Source organism: Tachypleus tridentatus, chromosome 2 (assembly GCF_004210375.1).
Source record: "Tachypleus tridentatus isolate NWPU-2018 chromosome 2, ASM421037v1, whole genome shotgun sequence".
NCBI classification, from domain to species: Eukaryota; Metazoa; Arthropoda; class Merostomata; order Xiphosura; family Limulidae; genus Tachypleus; species Tachypleus tridentatus.
In genome coordinates, this window is record NC_134826.1 from 108,393,247 (window position 1) to 108,415,401 (window position 22,155).

General features: G+C 33.3%; 1 protein-coding gene across 5 annotated transcripts in view; it reads right to left on the bottom strand.

The window, feature by feature from the left end:
- LOC143244807 (zinc finger protein GLIS3-like) overlaps positions 1 to 20,240 on the bottom strand; it is a 67,747-nt gene extending 47,507 nt beyond the window's left edge. For 2 of the 5 annotated variants that reach the window (XR_013025331.1, XM_076490158.1), the window contains exon 1: positions 19,854 to 20,238. The gene's annotated coding sequence lies outside the window, so the exon portion shown is untranslated. Of the gene's footprint in view, positions 1 to 19,853 lie in introns of all 5 variants that reach the window. The other 3 variants (XR_013025332.1, XM_076490159.1, XM_076490160.1) reach the window with 3 other exon arrangements.
- Positions 20,241 to 22,155: the final 1,915 nt, after the last annotated feature.

A 22,155-nucleotide genomic window follows, 5' to 3' on the forward strand; every position in this document is an offset into this window, starting at 1 on the left:
GACGATCGGCTAGTGTCTTACCGGACAACTAGTCCAATCCTCCTGCTCAATGCCGGCGACACTTTCTAGGGCCGACCACATGAAATTCTCATTCCGTATCCATCAGGGTCTTTTAAGAAATTTGCAACAACAGTTTCACTACGCCCAATCTCACCAGCGATGACACGTTGAGAGAGACCTTGCTTTTGCAGCTCGACAATTCTGCCACGTTCAAACTCTCTCAACCTTTCAGCCTTTGCCATGTTTTACCCAATGTAACACAGGAGATGTCGGTGGGAGATGTTGACAACGTTAATGCTTGAACACAAATGACTAAATTTCGTTACGTGTTAACGCTTCATTACAGTATGGTCTGAAACGTTTGACCAGCTAGTATTTAAGCTAATTTCATAGTGTTCAGGGTCCGGCATGGCGAAGCGTGTTAAGGCGTTCGACTCGTAATTCGCGGGTTCAAATCCCGGTCCCACCAAACATGCTCGCCTCCCAGCCGGGGTCGTTATAATTGACGGTCAATCCCACTATTCGTTGGTAAAAGAGTAGCCCAAGAGTTGGCAGTGGGTGGTGATGACTAGCTGCCTTCCCTCTAGTCTTACACTGTTAAATTAGGGATGGCTAGCGCAGATAGCCCTCGAGTAGCTTTGCGCGAAATTCAAAAACAAAACAACATAGTGTTCATACTTTCTCTATTAAATGCTTAAAAGTTTTATATTTTTATTTTCCATTTTCTTATTTTCATCTTTCGAATCTCTACTCAAATAAGTAGTTGAGTCTAACAACGCAAAATACATATTTTCTCTTTATATTCATTGGCCTTAAGGTTTTGACCAGCAGTGTATCTTTATTTATTAGCGAGTTAGATCTTTGATTTTGCGCATTATTTTGTACATTAACTATGTTATTACTAAATTTTTAATGCGTATGATTAATTCAAGCAGTCATCCGAAAACTCACTTGAAAAGTGTATTATATATTGTTATACAATCCGTAGAGAGTTTTTGCAAGTGCCAGTGAAGGCAGCCAATAACAAGCCAATTGGGTAGAACTGGCTGTATTTATATGTTATCTTACCACAAATTTCAGAAGTGCTTTAATGCCTATTCAGAGATTTGTTACGCATTATAATTTATATCGTTACATCTTAGGATTTTAAATAGCTGGAAATTTTAATTTAGAAGTTAATTGAATGTCAATGAGTATCAAACTTATGATATTTGCCATCAAGAGTGATACAGACAATTTTCTTTCCTAACATAAATATATTTCAATATAAAAACAATAATACATTTTATGATAACGGCTATTACAAATAATGATTTATATACAAAATTTTCACAAACTTACAAAGTATACTGAGTTTTCTATCTCGCCTAGAATTGAATATTTTATCGACGGTTCAGGTAGAGCAAAGTAATTCTATGTTGGTACACAGGTACATTTCTCTCGACGGATAAGCTTGCTAGCTTTATTCTTGGCTGGCGTCGCATAGTTTAAAAGCTCACTTTTTACCGAGAAAGGTATTTAATGTCCTTGTAGAAACACTAACATCTAAGTTAATCTCTGAAGTCGAATAGTTTATAATGTTCGAAAAATATAAACGATGCTGGTCAAATATCTGAAGTTTTCCGATTAATAAGCATTTATCACAATTATAGCTTCAGAGGTTTATAATATACTGACTGCAGCTAATCAACGATATTATACTGTCTCTCCGCGTTTTACAATTTACATAGCAAAATAAACACATGACTGTAAATCCGTTACAGATTTATTTCTCATGAATATATTTTTTTCTCCCATAAGTCAATGCTCAATTGGCTTTTCATTTAATACCAGAACTTCTCACCGGGGATAGACGTTTAGAGACTAAAGAAAATCTATAACCTTTTGAAAATACAGTATAATATTTTAAAATTGACTATTTAAACGCCAAAAGCTGGAAAAGTATAACAACGTAACAGGCCTAATAATTATTTAAAAAATCATTTTAACTGCTTATTGGTTTATAATGATCCAGTTTTATTAGACATAACTTAAGTATTACAAAGTTTAGTTATCATCGTTTTATTTTTTACAGATCTAGCGTTTATATTAGTTATGATTTTAATACATCAATGTAGCTAGCAAGTGAAATCTGAGAAAGGTTTCCATACTATGGGAAATAAATCGCAAACACCCACTGAAGGGACTTAAGTTACATTATTAAAACAAATTGTTTTTAGAGTGTGAGTAATCTCAAATAGAATTGTGTATATTTTTGGAGTGGTTTCGTAACATGTTTTTTTACACTTAAAAAATCATACGTGGGCGAATGAGACTGTTTTAAGAAACAAAATGTTGTGACTTAGTATAAAAAAAAAGTGATTATGCACAATGAACTTTGTGAGCACATCCTTCTTCGCTCATACTTAAACAAGGTCCGCATTTACCTTTCCCGTCAGCTGCACATAAATTCTCTGTGACAAAACTAGCTAGAATAGTTGATAGTCTAACAGAGCATAGCTGGTTTTGTATTATTTAAAGTCTGGGAGCCAACTCATGGTAGAAATACGTGAATAGAGTCCAAGTAATTTCGAAGCAAGACCAAAAGAAATGTGACGTGCGTCGTAAACTAACTCTGTATCTAAACGGCAACTACAATGGAGTATGAGCCCGACGAGTGGCAGTTAAGCTTAGAAGACACCAAGGGTAATTAATATAGATCATCAACTGAACTTCAAGATGCTTCTTCTTTATTATATATATATACATATGTAATACTGATCATGCAGACAGTGACGAAGAAAATGACTTTACATTGCAGTAACGTAACAGTAATTTGTTTTTGTGTTTACATCTTTTTATCGTTACACAAGAACTCTGCAATTATCAGGAGCCACAAACACAAATAAATATTAATTATTTTACAATAGCGATTCCCAGCATAAAATTATTTCTATTACAGTTTGTTCGTTGAAGGCTGATGTTGCCAAAGAAGTTTTTTCAGTACAATACTTCAACAAACTAGGTTGGTTGTAACAATTAGTTCTTTAATTGAAACGTTACTTTACAGTCATTTATACGAAACATTTCTAAAAGGAATCATGTTTCGACGGTATATTATACGTAGCTGAATATAGATAATTTTCAATGACTGTAGTCGGATAATGATGCAATTACCAGTCTTATTGTCAAACTTCATCACTCGTTATACCCTAACAACATAAAATAATAAGGTTATGTGAAAACTTTGATAGCTGGTGGGACATTAAAAACGTGTGGGTGTGAGTTTTTTTCATAGCAAAGCCACTTCGAGCTATTTACTGTGTCTACCTGGGGGAATCGAACCCCTGATTTTAGCATTGTAAATTTGTAGTTTTACCGCTGTACCACCAGACGATATTTTGTAACACAGAAGCTGATCAATAACTTATCTCATCTGTTACCTTTTGTTACTAGACATTTTTCTCTAATTAACAAAATTATATCATACACGAAAACTTTAACATAACATTCAATTTTTTGTATATATAAATAACTTAGTTGAAAAGCAGCTACTATACAGAGAACGTGCAATTCAAGTATCACACATTCCACTAGGATAATGTAAACTGTTGCTTAATAACCTCTTTTTTTTCGTATAAGGACCTAAGCTAGCACGATTTCTTCCATTAAAATCATCATTAATACGTTATAGTAAACCGATTTTGGACCTTAACACGTCGTTACAGGATATGTCGCGAACTGCGGTTAACTTTCTATCTGACGATCATATCTGGATATTATCATTGTAGGATAGATTTTACTGCAAAAATTCAGTCACAAAGCTGTCATGTGCAAAAACTCTACCCTACTCTTCCTTGCTTACTTTCCATAATCCATTTAGTTTGCGAGAACAACAGTCCGATTGCATAGAAATCCACATATTGATAATTCTTCATAGATAATAGTGTAAATAAACATTTTATTTTTGAACTACTAGAGGTATGTAGTCGTTGATTGGGAAGTCTTATCTTAATGAACTCGTATCGTGATGACCTTCTTTCATTACAAAACCAATATTTCTATGTGGTACAAAGGAACCAAAACATTACTCTGGTAGTAACCAGAATTCACTTTGACTTTTATATCTACTCTTGTAATCATTAACCTGGTTCTGGTACAATGTACAGCGATACCACGAATCCTTTCTAAATACTTTTGTGGCATGCTAGGCAATACTTTTGTATTATTATTATAATATTTTTTAGCCTTTGCACTCGACTTATCACACTTAAAAGAGTATACATGCACTTTGTTGACTGTCACAATGTGTTTCCATTTTTTCTCAGTTAGGTAGGGTTCATACAAATGGTCTTTCTTTCGTGGATATGTCGTGGAACTAATCTGTGTAGATGTGACTTGTATTGTTTTTTAGATGGAAATCCTTCTTGATTATGGGCACTGTTTCCTGAGATACATAGACAATTTAACCACTGACTTTTGTATTCATGGATACTCATATGCGGTGAGACTCTACAGTCTACACTTTACTTTATATAGCTGGGGTACGATTTGTTAAGGGCCTCGTTCTGGGCATTCTGCCCCAAGTTGATGTATATTATTCCATATTCTTAATACCATTAGGTGCAAGGGATATAATGTCGGAAATTGTAAATCAGTGGTTTGAACTTATCTTTATGATCGGAGTGTAAAACATTTCCTGTTGTAAAATGATTTTAAATATCCTTTCAAAAACCAATAAATTTTCTCGGTATAATACTACCTGCAAATATCAACTGGTATAAAAATGTAGTTCTGTTACGAGCCAACCCACTGTGGTTGTTACGTGACATGCTGATATGAATATTAAAACAAAATTTAAAAGACATGGATAAAAATTTAATTTGGCTCTGGACAATAATTGTGGTTGTAAATTTAAAACAAAATGTACAGATATTATGGATCGGTTGTGAATAACCACAGGTAATTTGGTAGTAGATGATATTCTTCTTGGCTTAAAACTGAACCTTGGTTTTTAAAATTTCCGTGTAAAATCCTGAATATTGGTTGCAATGAAACTTTGAGTTACATGTTGAGCTTATGTATCCTAACTCTTTAATACTATTACTTTAATTTATAATAATCTATGCAAAAATTTAACGATGAGAAAGTCTTAGTTATTTTAACACTGATTTCCAAATATTGATACAATATACGTCTATAGGTAAATATTTAAATCATTCTTTTTTCAGATTATAATAGTTGCAAAGCTCTCTATCATATCAGTGACAGCCCAGATTAGAAGTTAATGGACATAGATTTCACTATATATGCTTTTCTAGTTTCTGTTGATATGTGTTAATTGGTTTAATTGTTGTTGTTATTTTGAATTAAGCACAAAGCTACACAATGGGCTATCTGTGCTCTGCTCCTCACGGGTATCGAAACCCCGTTTCTAGCGTTGTAAGTCCGCAGACATACCGCTGAGCCACTGGGGGGCAAATGGTCTAATAAGGGAGAGCAAACTTAAAAAAAGTGAACTTGAGGTTGATTAATTAGCATGTAAGTTGAAAGTGTTAAAATAAATGAATCACGTGATATTTTAAAATTTACATAACAGTCAGCACAAAAACATTCTGTAACTAATACGTAGCAAATCTCTCTACAATATACACCACTCTACTACAGTTCACATTAATTTTATTTATTCGGAAACATAAGCATTACCTGTTTTTACACATATTTACATAACAAATACAAGATAAACAACAAACTTAGCTTTGTTGTCTAATGCTGGTGAGTATCGTGTTAGACCTAATGGGCTGAATTGTTAACGTCGAAACGTTTAGTCCTATCATCATAAAAAACATACGTAAGTTGACATAAAACAGTTGATTTATCAATCATAAAAAAACACATAACCTCGATCTCAGCGAAATACGTAAAACATTAGAAAAAATCAACACTTACAAGAGTGGAGAAATCTACCATGGTAATCGTCTACTGTTAGATAAAGAAATAGTCGAAGGAACCACACAGAGACAAAGTATAAAAGCGAACTCAAGAAATGATTAATTCTCAAAGCGTGTGGCAATTTCCAGGTTACGTCCTATAACTTTTACAAATTATTATCCAATGAATGCGCATTCCGAACAGCGGAATGTGAAGGACGTAAAAGGCTCGGCATGGTCAGGTAGGTTAAAGCGTTCGACTCGTAATCTTAGGGTCGCGGGTTCGTATCCCCGTCACACCAAACATGTTTGCCCTTTCAGCCGTGGGGCGTTATAATGCGACGGTCAATCCCACTATTCGTTGGTAAAAGAGTAGCCCAAGAGTTGGCGGTGGGTGGTGTTGGCTAGCTGCCTTCCCTCTAATCTTACACTGCTAAATTAGGGACAACTAACGCCGATAGCCCTCGAGTAGCTTTGCGCGAAATTAAAAAAACAACAAGAATGATTTAAAATATTCTTCAGGGTGAAAAATCGAAAGCCCTGGTTTCAGTAAAATATTTGTTCAAAGAGCAAATAAGAACTTTGAACGTGTTAGAGGGTGAAAATTTCGACTTTCAAGAAACACAAATTGCCCTACAACTTTACTAAGAGTTAGTTTAGTAGATATGCATAGATCTTGGCGCAGTATACCTAGCCATTTTTGCTGTAGATTTCGGGGCTTGAACGGCTTCGAAAAGAAATTTAGCACGATGACAGAAATGACAAATTATTTCATGTTCTTTCAAGAATCAATATCCGTATGACCTGTACAGGAAATTTTGAGTAAGTTTGCCAAGATTTGGAAAAATATATATATAGACGTTTCTTTGTATAGGCTTGTGAAACAAGAAAATATAGAAAATAATAATATGATAAACAAATGAATGAATTTTGAATCTTTTTAAACAATTAGAAAAGCAACTTTTTTACTATTATCAATATTTTATCAGCCTAAGCCATTGAGATAAAAGGTCTTGAATGTTGTTTGAAAAACAACTTTGTTTTTAAAATTGTTTTTGCTAATATATTCTATAAGAAGTTTTGTGATATTCCTGGGGGAACCCTCTTATAAACCACAATTGTGTTAAAAGTACTAAATGACAACTTTTACGCGTAAATGACATAATTTATGACAAGAAGAAAAGAGAACAAGCTACAAAAATGTGTGCATAATTTAAAGAATTAAAAGTCATTTTTTTAATATTCCAAGGCTTAGAAACGTTAAGACAAATGTTCTACGATCGATATTTACAACCTGAATGACATTTTTATGCAATGCATCGGCTAAACATCCAGGTTCGACACCTATAAGGTTCTCATATAACCATTCTTAATTCTAAGAACCTGTGAATGAAAGCAGAGAATCTAACTAATATAAATATCAGTGTCCGTCACGTTACATCACATTCGATTTCTCGTATTAGGAAGAAACATGAAAGTGAAAATGCAGCATATCAACACAGAATATTTCGAGTACTGTCTGCCTGTTACAGTTTTAGTGACGAAGGTGCAAAGGGACCGTAAACGAAGTTACGACAAACCTTGTAAATGTAGCGAATGTTGAAAATATAAGCCTAAAGTAAAGATGTAATGTGGCATCACATAACCTAGATCCAAGTACATAAAATTGATTATGAAACTAAAAATATCGATTCCATTTTAAACTCAAATCGTTTCTGAATTCAGATATTTACTGTTATATCACCAACTTTTTCAATGAAAAAAAACGTATTTAATCGACGAACTCTATAAATTAAGAAATCAGCAACTGGTTTTACAGTTTTGTTGTTTATATATTTCATTTTATACTTTCAGTACATAGAATAACAGCAATTTACGAGATACGATCGGACATTCACAAAACTCCTAGAGATTTTTCGCTGGAAAGCTGGCTAACACGTTTTTAAAGCTATTTTTGGGGTTTTAATTCACATTGCGTTCAACTCGTAATCTGAGGGTCGCGGGTTCGAATCCCTGTCGCACCAAATATGCTCGCCCTTTCAGCCGTGGAGGTGTTATAATGTGACGGTCAATCCTAATATTCGTTGGTAAAAGAGTAGCCCTAGAATTGGTGGTGGGTGGTGATGACTAGCTGCCTTCCCTCTAGTCTTACACTGCTAAATTAGGGACGGCTAGCTCAAATAGCCCTCGAGTAGCTTTGTGCGAAATTCAAAAACAAACAGTTGTCACATAATTTTTATTAAATCTGATTACTAAACGTTTTACAAACATCAGTTCCATAAAACAATATTCCTAGGGTAATTTAGGCTGCTTAATTCAATTGTGACATAATTGAAACAAAAACAGTTGATTTCTCAGTCCAAAATTTTATCTTATGCACAATTTCAACATGGATACCAACATTTTGATGAGCTTGTTTTGTTTTCGTATTTCAAGTGATTTTTATCTTGCGTTATTCTGCTTTGATTAGGTTAATGCGTCTTGGAAAGAGATCTTGTGTGTTTATTCATCATTTATTTGTTTAGGTATTTATCTTATTTTTTATGTATAGATCTCTAAGTGAAATAGCGTGAGTAGTAGTGATTGGTCATAGAATGTAACAGCATGTGGTGTTGCGACTTTTGGAGAAAAAATACAGAAAATAAAATCTGCAATCACATTAAAAATATAACGTAATACATACATCGAAGACTTTACGTTTTGCAAAGAATACAAAGACGAAAAGCTGTCGAAAGACAAAGAAGAGGACTTGAATAGATCAAAAGAAGCTGTACATAAATGAAAGAAGTGAAGAAACGCTTCTAATCAAGCTATCCTAGAAAGATTTAGTTCTTATCTTGAAACTGAAGAACAGATTATACCACAAGACGTGCTTTGGACCATATTTACAAGCACGAAGAGGATCCGACGTCTGGAGAAGAAAACAACCTCAGCAGATGGAGCAATTCCTGTAACACTGGCGTGTCATAATAAATCTACACTAAGAAGTTAATTTATAAAAGCAGACTTAATTAATTACATTTTAAGCCAAAATATGTAAAGTACAGAAAATGTGAGTAATATAAGCACATTAAAAATGAGTGACCAAATCATTGAGGCTACCTAGTATGACTAAACGTTCTGGCATTAACAATCTTATAGCACTATGGGGTAAATTATACCCAGCATGTTACAAGTGGTTCATGTGAGCAAGCTCCAAAGCTAAGTAAGAATGCAAATACGATGACAAAGCAAAGGCTTAGCTGATTAAAGAGTTGAACTCACATGCTAATTAAGCACTTGTTATTGAGCTATATGATTGTGGAAAAGATTTTGTAAATTAGAAGCTATGACGGATGTAGAGATAACTCAATTATTTGTACGTAGATGGAAAGTAAAAGAAAAACTGGAAGTATTGCAGAAGAAACGTATGAATTCGATCATATCAAAGATAGTGCTACTGAATGGATGTGAACTGTTCTGTTACCCAGAAAGTTTGTCTATATACCACTTCCTAAACTGAGTGGTGATAATACTGATGGATTAAAGTTCAACATCCAGATTTACAGAAATAAAGACTGACTTTCTTGAGATGATTGATATCGTATTCCATTTTCATTTTAACATGTATCTAAATATGAAATATAAACCATTTCAATTTTTAAAGTAATATACTGTGTTAAAGAAAGTCTATTTGCTTTCCTTTGTATTATGCTTGGTGGAGAAAAAGCTTTGGAGATTAATGACTGTGAGGAAAATGTTGAAAACAAAAGGCAGAACAACATTCTTAATATGGATCAAGATATAGCTTACAATTAAAGTGGTTACTGAACACCTAGACATATTGGTATTAGTTGCGCCAAATATCAATCAACACGATCCACGAAGGTAGTTTAGCTATTTGACAAGCTGGCAACACAATAAGCTATGAGCGTGCCTTAAAATAGATGCTGCATTTGTTGAGAAAACACTAAGTTCGATGGACCCAAATAAAATGGCAGTGACACCCACAAGCCCTGTAGTAGTTAAATTTGTGTATTTTACATGTGATAAAATAGATATAAATGATGGCAGAAATAATGGTCGAAATGTGTTTCATGCAAATAAAGCAGATAACTAGCAACAAGGGTGGTGTGGTCTTGAGGAATAGACACTTGTCCATTACAGTCACATGATCTGTTCCATATTTCTTAGAAGAACTTATTCCAGCAAACAACATAGAGGGAACTAGACAACCACTTAGAGGAGCTTTCAGATCTTGGTTCGTTCTTTCAGAAACAGTTAAAGCGAAATATATCCGTATCATTGATAATGGTTTTTTTGAACACGGGCATAATAAAGTAACAGTCGTGAAGTATTCAACCAAATTAGTCATTATGACCAAGAAAAAAACAACCATATGAAAGATGTCATTTATACAAAAAGATACTCATAAACTAGATGCACTAAACACAATTGTTCTCGGATGTAAAGAGGTAGGGATCAAGTTTTGTTTTGTACACTCGTAGAATTAAAATGGACAAAAATAAATATAATTATTTGTAGATAGGTTGTGGAGGTTTATGCATTTCTCTGTCATATCAGAAGCTTATTGGAAAACACGTGGTATTAGTGGCCTAAACGTAGCAGAACAAATTCTTCCTGCGAGGCACAATGGTAGAGCAGCCAGAATTCATAAGCTAATTTTGCAGGCAACGTAGTGAATCCTTTTAGCAAAACTGTTGAAATTCATTGCTCAAAAAGACCAGTCTTTAAGAGAACAACTCGGAGAGATTTCTAAAGGGGAGCCCCCCGCTAGTACAGCGGTATGTCTCCGGATTTACAACGCTAAAATCAGGGGTTCGATTCCCTTCGGTGGGCTGAGCAGATAGCCCGATGTGGCTTTGCTATAACAAAACAACAAACACACTCTAAAGGGGAATATAATGACGTAACTACTTTGTTTAAATTGCTTGGAAATAACCAGTTTAATGATCTAGTTGAGTGAACTGTTCACTATATGAAGATTATCCAGATAATCTTTCATTCATGCACAACGCGAGTATTGTTAGGAACGTCATCTAGAAGTTTCTTGTGTTATGTTTTCTCTCTTCTTGTAAAACCTTGTCAGCTAATCTTGTTCAGAATATGCATATCTGAGTGAAAAAATCTCATTACCTGAGGAAGTAAGGTGTTTCTGTAATTTCTTTTAAAATGATGGGGTGGCAGGTTCAATCAGATTAATCCAGAACAGAGTCACGAATGGCTTAACAACATTGGAAAGAAAGGTGAAGGTTCAACGGGATTATTAAAACGTCTACAAATTTGAGTAGCTGGGTCCTTTCTTGTAAACTAAGAAGCTACTTTGCTTGCGAAACTAGGAAAATAGTTCATGTAGAACATAACATTATGTTTTGGAACACAGAGTCTGACAAGTTTAGAATACTAAAAAACAATGAAAATGAAGACAGGCTGGTGGCAATTCCTAAATTCTATCATTTTTTGACAATGGTATTTTTACAAAATTTAACTGCAAAGTACTTAGCACAATAAAATCTCAAGAAGATATGTTAGAAGCTTGTACTAAAGGCAAAGACTAAGTTAACACATTTGTAGTGGAGTGAGTCTTGCAAACTTATGAGGTTGTTTACCCAAAAATAACATAAAAATCTTCATATTTTTTATGAGACAGTCAAGAGGTACGTTTTTTCATCTCGAAGAAGGATTATCAAAGCAGACAGATCATTAATGTATCAGATGCTTATAGCTTCTGAATGGGGTCATAAGCTCGAGTTGGAAGATATTCTTCAGCATAAAGTGTTGCCAGTTTCAAAGCATTGGCGGACACATGTAGCAACAAATAATTCGGCAAGAAGGCTTTACTTGTAATACTGTCACTGTTGATATCGACTGTCCATTCAACACTGATCATGAGCTAGGAACTAATGCAGCGTTCATCTTAGATACTCTAGCAATGATGTACTCTATTGGAAAATCCTCTGAAGATTTCTTTGAATGTTACATGAAGAACATACTTGTGGGTCGAGTTATGTTTGACCATATTGATCTCGTGTTTGACAGGTATAATAATTTTTCAATCAAGTAAGAGACACATAGAGGATGGGGAGATGTACACAGTTCATTCAATAGCTAATAGAAATTCAAAGGTACCTTTCTCATCTAACTGGAAGCACTTATTTTCTTGTTCTGAAAACAAGGATAATTTCTTCAAGATTTTAGTATACTTTAAAAAACTGTATTAGCTGACAGTTTTGCATACTGTATCAGAATGAAGTCAACCAGCTCTGATTTAGATGAAGTAAGAAGCCAGACAAGAGAAGCTGACACTCTGCTTTGACAACGATTTTATCAGCTGTACTATTCATGCAATACACAATTATCTAAGGACATATTATTATTATTGTAGCTCACTTTTTCAAAGTTCAACTTTCTAGTTAAAACATGGGACTGAGAAATAAAACAACAAAAACAGAAATATATCTCAATTTATACTTTGGTGGAAAGCAGACCGTTTGGAGACTACCCTGGATACCATTCTTGCATTTCACGTGCTAACAGGAAGTGACACTACCTCTTTCATCTCGTGCCACAGCGAAAAGTCAACACGGTAAATGTTTAAAGTATGAGTTGTTGGTGTAGTAGAGAAAGACTAATTGACTGAAGATTGTATCAGAGATGTTGAACATTTTGTGGGTCTTTTGTATGGAATTAGTAACACAGATAACGTAAAAAAATGTTCGTACATTCTTCTTCAAAAAGAAATGTACCTCAGAGACTCTTGCACCAATCAGATATGTTCTATAATTTTATATAAGACACTCACATTATCAAGCTCCCTTTTGGAGAAAGCACGCCTAAACTATACATTCTTTCCATTTCTAGAGTCAGTGTGGTGGACCTGTGTTTATAACGCAATGGTAGTGATACTTGTGTCTCCAAATCCAGTGTCCAAAACTTGCACTAAACTCATTTAATTTGCAAAGTATTAAGCTTCAAGTGCAGAAAAGTAAAAATACCATACACAACTGTATGAAAAAGTAGAGAGCTAGGTAATGGATGTAACAATGACTTTGACTAATTTATAATGGGTTTAATGTATGTTTTATATTGATATCTACTTTGTGGTTTTACCCACTTATCCATTGGAGTATTGAATTACTTGTTGAGATATAAATAAATACGTGTTCCAAACTGATTGTAATCAAGGTACTATTATAACTGTATATACAAAATAATGATTTTGAAAAATAAAAAAGTATGAGAATTCTGAGAGATGTCTGATATTTACATAAGGTATAATTCAATATTTGCGAAAACTGATAGAAAGTGTTCTTGTTCACTTTTTATTGCTATAAACAAAACTCAGTGATACCTTTTTTTCGACATTCTTAACTTTATGAACCAAATTGATTAAATGCTACATGAAAAATTTCCACTCTCTAACAGTAAAAATTTATACCTGGACACTAAAATTGTGATAAGTTATATACAACTCAAAAACAGAGAAAAACTGTTTAATTGGCTGCATTAGTGATTATATCTCATAGCTGAAGAATATGAGCTAGTTAACCTATTTTATCAACCTCATAAACATAGGGTCAGGCATCACTATTTTGACACTATGTCGTACAGTTGCAACAATATTAGTCTTTTCCTGATGTAGGATGGTAATCATTTTGAAACTCAATTTTAAGATATAAAAATCCATTTTTCAGCTTGGCAATTTCCAGAAATGGATTCGGCACCCCATTAAACTTTTCCACTGGTTGCCTACTTTTTGCCCAAAATTGCATCTAAGACTTTCTATAGCCATTATTATGGATATTTTACCTGATTATTAACTGTAATCATAAACAATTTTCGCAAACTCATAAAATAAATAAGGACATACCTTATATAATATTAGTTACTTTAAAATAAATAAGGACATACCTTATATAATATTAGTTACTTATAGTTGATGAGCTTCAGAAACGTTTAGATACCAAAATTTTGCAGAAGACAAAATTTTTGCAGCACGATGAAAATACGCTGATTCATTTACGCCTAAATTACCAACAACGCCGGAAATCATACTAGCATTCTAAGGAGATTTTAAGCTGAAGTTAAGTGCATTCTTTACGGATTTATTGGTACGATCACATAAATATGGGCTGTTATGTTTTTAAAATCAAATATTTCCAAATCTTATAAATTTACTATTGACTAACTAGACTACTGGTCACGTGGACGGTGAATATCCATCAACAGAAGACGAATAGTGATAAGAAATACAATATACTCCCGTAAACATCGAGAAAAGCAAAACTGAAAATGTACGTTTTTGTCCCCACTGATCCAATGAACCTTCAAATCAAGTTGGTAAAAATCCATAAACAGAGGGTGAGGCAATGGTAAAAAATGCAAAACGCAAAAGTGGAAATTGTATGCACTCCCGCATAAACATATTGAACCTTCATACCAAATGTAACAAATATCCGTCGACAGATGGTGATGTAGTGGTTTAAAAAACACGCAAAAATGCCCATGAAAACAGTGAAATGCAGAAACTAAAATTGTATATGTACCTTTGCATGGACCTAATGAACCTCTAAACCTTTAACTGTGGAGATCCATTTACACTATGCGAAGTAATTATATGGACATACAAAATTCAGAAACATTATATTTGTATAGATTCTTGGAATGAAATCGTAATCTTGAATAAAATGTTAAACTTTAAGATTTTCATATAGACTAAATATACCATGTGACAACGCTAATTAATCAGTTTTCAGTGAAACTGTAAATATAACAGGGGAATATGAATAGAATAAAACAATTCTTGACTGGTGAGATCAAACAATAGATTATTTTCCTCATAATTAGTCAATAACTATTCAGTGTAACTTGTTCTGTTTGCATATTATAGAAATTTAAGTCCAACAAAGTGCAGAACGTCGTATGATAATTCAGTCTAATATAAACTTGTGCGTAAAAAAAGGAGGTTTTACTTTATACCGTTATGCAGGTAACTAGTTTTGAAATCTTGTTTTTAGGCGATAAAACTCAGTCATACTTTATATACGAACTCATAACTTTGAGAATGATGCTGACTTTAAGGCCTTAAAAAGTATTTGTATGACATATCTTTATCATATATATAACACACCGCAATAAATAGCTTTCATTTTGATATAATTAGATTTTAGTACGAAACATATGCTATACTGAAACATATTTCTTTATATAAAACATCAGATATCTCCAGAGAAAGAGACCACCTCAAGCAAACGTGATGAAAATAGCAAACCGAGATAATAATCACAGCATTCCGGTCCTCAACAGTCTTGGGTCTATTACTTTAGTCAAGCATGTTACAGACATGTTATCTCACTCACAATGAATGCAGTAAATTATTACAGTTCATTCATTTAGGTGTTATAAACACAATATTTATTATTTTATGCGAATGGAAAGAAAAAGATATATTTTATTTTAATTTTAAGCAGAGTAATAGCTTTATGTGTGAAGTTACACTCAACCAAACACCAAACCGCTACTTAAAATATAACAGTTAACAACTTCGTTTTCATTTACAAGTTTGAATAAATTTAAACCTCCGGGTAATGAAGTTTATAAGTACGCTAAAACCGATATATAAAAAGTATTATAGATAAACAAGTGTTATCAGACTTTGGTGTACATTCGGTTAAATCAAATAATGTTATTCGTAAATTACTTTGGACTTTCAATTTGCATAAAGCACCGTAAAAATTCCGGTTTATTACCGACGTGCACCCCAGTGGTGTTTCTGTGAACCTACAACGCTAGAAACCGCATTTTGATATCCGTGGTGGATGAAACACAGATAGCCCTTTGCGTAGCTCTGTGCTTAATTACAAACAAACAAACAATTACTGCGGCTAAAATTGTTATGATTAAGAATTTATCAATTATGATAGTTAATGGTCTGAATCAGTGAAAAAAATTAAAGAAATACTGTAAAGTTATCAAAATGAGCATTATTAATCCGTTAATAATCATTAACAATCTCGTTGAATATAGAAAAAAGATTTAAAGGATTTGAAGTTACAACAATAGAAATATTTTATTTCAGTAACCATTACACCAATTCTCCTATTAATAAAATTAAAAGGGGTTTCATCGCAAATTTAAACGTCATTTAATAATTCGAGTAAATCACCGTCCTGTATCAATAAACACAACTTTCTATGACAATGTCAGTCACCACAGTTACAACGATTTCACATAAAAGTAATTCTTACAAGTCAACTTTTGTTTTTATTTAATTGATAATAGAATTGTCCAGTTCGTCGAACATGCCTGTTAACAGACGAAAGGCATTTTAGTGGGAGGTTAATTTCAGCCTAAAAGTTGCAGGTTTGTAATTATTCGGACTAGAATTTACGTACCTGACAAATGTTAATAGGATAGACTAAAGTAAAGCTTCGGACATTAGTCGCGCTTGTAAATATGTGTATAATATTCTTATACCGAATTATCATGGTTTTTCAAGACGTAGTCTTGCAATCTTGAAAAAGCTCTTTCATTACAAACAAAACAAATTATCTAGGTTTAGATATGAACATCATTAATTGAATAATCAAGTTTATAAAGTTTGCAATGAAAAAACACTTTCAACTTTGAATTATAAACTTTCCATTCCCATATACAAATATTTCAAACAATGTTATCGTGTTTACTACTTTCATCTCAGATACAATAGAATTTTTTCATCATTGCAATATGGATAGAGCTCGTACTTCGCTGCGTGTTTCGTATTGAGGTTTCTCATTGTGCAATTCAAACACAAAATCCACTCGACTCCGAGGGAAACTTAACGATATATTTTTTATATATTACGAATTTAAAGGTTTTTACAGAGTTACACGTCATTTTAAAAAAAACTATCATGTCTACAGTTTAATTCATTTGGATATTGTTTAGGTAACAGAAAATAGCATTATTATATTTACCACCACTGATTTTACTTTCTGTTGGTTTAAGTTATTATCGCATACAGTTTATATCACCGATACAATATTTCCTTATATAGTAAGAGATTATGCTATTAATTTAGTTACGTTAATTTTTATTATTACCTTTCTTGTTGCATTAATGTCTCTTATATCTGTCCTTAATATGTATGCTTATTTTTGTAGAACTATCATCCTTATAGAGACTTTTTTTTTGGCTTTTACAGAAAATTCATCTTATTTATACCTAAATCTATTAAGCTGGCGAATCTACTCAGATATTATTGAAATATCGTTAATAACAAATGTACACAAATAATGAAACAATGCATTCTTATATTCTTAAGTAGAAACGTAAGAAAATTATATTTAGTTTGCTATACTGATGGCTAACTTGAATTTTAGTTTCGTTTTAAGTATACAGACTATTCTAATGATAAGAAGTTATTACTACAAAGTACACGTAGACTGATGTAGCATGATTTAGAGATGTTTTAAATATAATTTAAATTCAGTCGAACTAGAGAAACAATTAACTATATATTAGATCTACACAAAGTTTGGTACAAATATCGAATCTTAAAGAGCCGAAATGTGTTTTTGTTGTTTCTTTTACACGCACCTTATGCTAATTTTTTGTTGATAGCCGAATTGAAAAAAAACTGTCACTTTGCATAGAAAACTGCTGTATGTTTAAAGCCAGATAACAAAGGATCTCTTGAATTTTGAGAATTCACGAAAAGAACTTAACAGCAACGGTTGTAGAAATGCTCAATAGTTATTTTGGACCATGCGTCTCGGCCGCAATAACTCCTCCCCATTTGTTGGTTATTTTGAGAAACTACATCATCATTTATTTCTTAAAGCGCAAGGTTGAACTGTGACAACCCTGGGCTCTTATCTGAAGGATAACTCTCTCTGTATGCTTAGAGAAAAAGATGTTATAGCGCTCCCCAAAACAGCAAGCAAGTAGTCTAGCAAGATCACGTTACAATTTGTTTGAAAGATGAAGGATACGATAGCTTCATTACAGTAATATAATTATAATACTTCTTCATCCACACACTAATTTTGGATATGTTTTTTTTATTTCCAGCTATTTGTCAGTCTGTTTCACATGCGTTATATAGATAAAAATTACTTTAGCAATTACACTGGGTACTTGTTTTAAACGCACTACTATTATTTTATTAAAGAACTGTATTATCAATTTACTCTTCAAAAGATTTCTTAATCAAATAAATAATTTTACTCCGCTCATCGAAATATTGCGTAACTGTTATATACCTACCCATAAAACAGGCCATAAGACTCTTGTGAGCGATGTTTTTTCTTTTTTCTTTCAGCTTGAGTCTTTTTCAGTAGATTAGTCCCTAAGTGACTTTAACTTCTAAGTTGCTACACTATTTCAATTCGATAAAATAACTTTTGCTAAAAGTGGGGATAATTCAAATAAATTACTAAATTATACCGAGAAGAGCTGAACTTCAGACTTCAGTAAGTTTTCAGCGTTCCTGTAAAGATACGTACAGGATATGTATCAAGGTACCTTTGCCAGAAATTCTGAGCACCGTTGGCATTTTATACATCATTAATATTGTATAATTAATATTGCATTCAGGAAATACAGGTATGCTGTTATGAAAAACGGCCAAACTCATTTAAAAGTTTCAATGTTTTATAATTCTAGGTCTGATACATAAGTGGTGGAAGCTTTCAGCCTTTTTCTTTCTGCTTTATAACGTACGGATATCTAAGCATATTTATCAAAAGATGGTAAAATCGAAATGGTATTTCTAAGTTAAAGAGAAAATGAATATTGGTGCTAAATAAAATAATGTGTAAGGAAAAATCATGTTCTTATATTTTAAATAACACAGCGAATATTTGTTTTAGCGCAAAGCTATACAAAATTTACTGTCTTTTCCCTGTTCACCAAAGGGAATAAAACATCCAATTTTAACACAACATTGTAAGTCCGCAAACTTAACGTTGATCAACTTGATAACTAAGGGAAAATATTGCAGAATATATTGGCATTTAAACTTTATAGCTTTGTCTGGTATTTTTGTACTCGAGATATGTAAGATGCACAGCATGTAACAATAGGACAAAACACGTTATATATATTACTTCCTTCCAATGGTTCATTGGTAAGTTGAAGGATTTATAATGTTTAACAGTAGCATTTCGGTAACCATGCTGACAGACAACAGTTAGCCCATTTCACTTTAACAACAAATGATCGAATAATATGTCCACAAAGATCTCCCGCTAGTACAGCAGTAAGTCTACGGATTTACAAGGCTAAAATCAGGGTTTCGATTCCCCTAGTTTGACTCAGAAGATAGCCCTATGTAGCTTTGCTATAAGAAAACATCCGCCCACCTACAAAGGCCTTATTAATCTTTATAACAGCTGCCAGTGACATCTGTCTTTCAACTACTGGAACTTGTATTTAAATCTATTCATATGATAAAACAGTACTTGCAGAAAAAAATAATTCATCACTTAATTAAAGTAAAACGCTCGCTCGTCTCCTTGTTGGTGTTTGGGTGCTTGTTATATTTTGGAGAGTCAGGTTCATTCGACCGCTTCCTCCAAAGTAAAATGTTTAGATTGGTTTGAATTTCGCGCAAACCTACACGAGGGCTATCTGTGCTAGCCGTCCCTAATTTAGCAGTGTAAGACTGGAGGGAAGGCAGCTAGTCATCACCACCCACCGCCAACTCTTTTACCAACGAAAAGTGGGATTGACCGTCACATTATAACGGCTGAAATGGGAAGCATGTTTGGTGCGACAGGGATTCGAACCCGCGACCCTCAGATTACGAGTGGAGCACCTTAAATGTAGGGGCCGTAACATTTAGATATAGTGAGAAACGTGGGGTACATTACTTCATACATCTATATTACACTAAGAATTTTGTTATAAAACTCACACACTGTTACATACTTTACACAACTTACGTTATCATAAACTCACCTTGTTCAACTTCATAAGCATTGCATTACAAGAACGTATTTTCTTCTCTAAACAAGCCACAGTAAATTATGAAGTTGATGTTCAGATAAGCATATTAACCATTAGTTAATCAACCTCAAGCAGCACTTTGTGTGATATTTGTTGTATAGAACAAAATAAAAACTTCAAAATTAACTTTAAAAATGTACATTTAGTTGCATAACAGATCACGCGAAGCTTGGTCCATAGTTTCTAATTCAGTAGAGATTCGGAAGTGAGACTTGTTGAAATCAGAGTATACAACAACCATGACAAGAATAGTACCACTGGGATGCCTCACTATGTTGTGCGACTGTAGCAATCGGGATAATAAAACTTCCGTGAGCATGCACCTTCCAACATCATCCTGGTAGAAGCATTTTCACCAACAGAACTAACAGCAACCAGTTAAACATGTGACTATTCTTGCGGTATCTGTTGGTTGGAAATGAAACTAATAACACGTTTATTTTGTTGATAAATTGGAAGGCCTCTAGTGACATAGTGGTATGTCTGCGGACTCGTACACTAAAAACCTGCTTTCGATACCCATGGTGGGCAGAGCACAGATAACCCATTGTGAGCTTTGTGCTTAATTCTAAACAAACAAATAAACTTGATAAATTGAAAACAAGGGGGTAAAATAGTAATAGATATTATGCATATTGTAATGAAATGTTATTTTAAGTCCATTTAATACAATTATATTATTGTGAAACACGACTAACTAATAAAAATTATGTTAGATACCTTTCGCAAGAATATTATTTATTTTATTTTCAAAAACTACAAAATATTGTAATAGAATTGTTCGTTAAAAAATATCCAAGTTAGTAAAGAGCACCGAGATACTACTTGCATATTATTTTTGATTGAAATGTATTTGACAAAGCCACCTGCTTTTCTGAAGTATTATCACCGTTGTGTTCTATTTTTTTTTCCCAACGTATATTTTCCATACTTAATCTTCATAGTTTGAAAAGAACATCAATGCTTTCGTTTGACGCTAAGCTAAAGAGTAATTTCTCAGTTGTGTGTTTAATTAAGAGCCCTCAACTAAGTGGCTTCATTTGTAGAAAAAAAATATCTAAAACGAAATGAAATGAACAAAAGGCTCACAACATGTATAACACTCTAGTGTATATACTATATTGTTTTTGTACAATCAAGATATGGGATTAAGAAGTTATCTCGCACAAATCGTACATAAAACTTCGGCAAACTTCACGTAGTGAACGATATGTGATAATTTAAAATTAAGATGAACTGCACTTTTCTACCTTTTAAAATATTACAAGCAAGTTATGATGGCGCAGATTCATCTGAAGCATGTTAGAAGTGTTGGTGTTGTATGGATGAGAGTTTTTCTTCAGCCAGGAAGTGTCTTGAAATTTTTACATGCTCCACAGTAATTCCCGTCCGCTGAATCCGACAATTATATCAATTTTTTTCCCATCACCTACAGTTTTTCACAAAACGTGTATTTTTACATGACTGAATAGTTTTAATTGAAGTCGATTCGTATTTTATTATACTTAAAATCTTGACAACCACTGGCTATAGATTTATCCAGAGCAATCGCGATATGAGAATATTATCAAACGTTTCAGAACCTATTGGAAATACACCGCTAGTATACAAACGGTTGAAAAGCAGCATGACATGCCATTTCTGTATAGTATTTGTGCGTGCACTTTAAGATTATTTTTTTCCTTTTCCACATTATTTATTCATCGCTATGGCAACATGAGGTTGTGGTAAATGGCCTAGCATATTCTTATATATGTGGTAAATTCGTTGTAAGGAAACAAAGGAAAACATTATAGAATTTGTCAAAAATGCGTATTACACTGATTTTGAAATAAAACTTTGGTACAAACACAAATCATGGGCTCCGCACAACGTTTCCACGTTTAAGAGTTGAGACAATGGACTAAAGAAAGGTGAGAAATGTCAAAAGTCTGGCGTGAGATATTTTTGCTTATGTAACGTGTAAGACTAGAACACTCAAAATAAAAAGGAAATTTTTTATCCAAAAATTCAAGCTTGTATAAGACCTGTTGCTTACAAACCTGATGTACCTGTACCTATTCCACTGGAGACTCTTAATACAGTTTCATGCGATTCTGAATCTGATGTCAATAGAAATTATGATAGGGATTGTTTTCAACCTAAAACGTCTGGTGAACCACAACTTTTAATCATTTGGTGAGAGATTTTAGTCATTGAAAAGATTCTTCAAAGATTTCGGGGTCCATACTTTAAGCTAAAAACTTAGTTTCTC